Source organism: Mandrillus leucophaeus, unplaced genomic scaffold (assembly GCF_000951045.1).
Source record: "Mandrillus leucophaeus isolate KB7577 unplaced genomic scaffold, Mleu.le_1.0 Scaffold431, whole genome shotgun sequence".
NCBI classification, from domain to species: domain Eukaryota; kingdom Metazoa; phylum Chordata; class Mammalia; order Primates; family Cercopithecidae; genus Mandrillus; species Mandrillus leucophaeus.
The window spans coordinates 1007122-1008458 of NW_012104599.1; positions in this window are offsets into that span (position 1 = coordinate 1007122).

The window sequence follows — 1337 nt, forward strand, 5'->3', positions numbered from 1 at the left end:
CTCTGTCGCCCAGGCTGGAGTGCAGTAGTATAATCTTGGCTTACTTTAGCCTCCACTTCCCGGGTTCAAGTGATCCTCCTGCCTCAGCCTCCCAAGTAGCTGGGATTACAGGCACCAGCTAATTTTTGTATATTTAGTAGAGACAGAATTTCACCATGTTGGCCAGGCTGGTGTCGAACTCCTGACCTCAGGTGATCCACCTACCTCAGCCTCCCAAAGTGCTGGGATTACAGGCGTGAGCCACCATACCCGACTCACACTGATATTTTTTAATACAATATCACTGATAAGAAGTCTGATTTCAATCTGATTCTCTTTCCTTTGTAGGCATTCTGTTTTTTCCTCTGGAAGATTTTAAGCCTTTTCTCTTTATCTTTTCTATTCACGAATTTCGTGCTATTTGTAGGGACTTTGTAGGTTCTGTCCCTCTCAGGAACTAAGACTTCTTCGAATTATTTAAATGCACTACCTCTCTTCCCTACTCATATTTCTTTCTTTTTGGAACTTTTTTGAGACACGGTTTCACTCTGTAGCCCCGGCTGGAGTGCAGTGGTGTGATCCATGGCTCACTGTAACCACCTAGACCTCCTGGGCCCAAGCAATCCTCCCACCTCAACCTCTAGAGTAGCTGGGATTACAGGCACACACCACCATGCCTGGCTTAATTGTTTTTTAATTATTTTTTTGTAGTGATGTGGTCTCGCCATGTTGCCCAGGCTGGTCTTGAACTCCTAGCCTCAAGCTATCCTCCTTCCTTGACCTCGCAAAGTGTTGGGATTACAGGCATGATCCATCACACCCAGCCACCTTCTATTAAATTATTTCAACAATCAATTGAATTTCCACAAAATCTAATTTATTCTTATGTATATGTATATTACCCTTTCACATTTCTTTAATGATACAAGTCATACTTATTGAAAAGCCCTAATCTTCTTGCTGTGTTAATTCTATTTTCTCAGACAGAAGGTTTATCATCTGTTGAGTTTTTTGTCTCTCTTTCATGTTAGCCTTCTTTAAAGTTTGGCCATTCTTGATTTGTTACTCATCTTTTTTTTTTTTTTTTTTTTTGAGACGGAGTCTCGCTCTGTCGCCCAGGCTAGAGTGCAGTGGCCGGATCTCAGCTCACTGCAAGCCCCGCCTCCCGGGTTTACGCCATTCTCCTGCCTCAGCCTCCCGAGTAGCTGGGACCAGGCGCCGCCACCACGCCCAGCTAATTTGGTTTTTTTTGTTTTTTTTTTTTTTTTTTTGAGACGGAGTCTCGCTCTGCCGCCCAGGCTGGCTGGAGTGCAGTGGCCGAATCTCAGCTCACTGCAAGCTCCGCCTCCCGGGTTCAC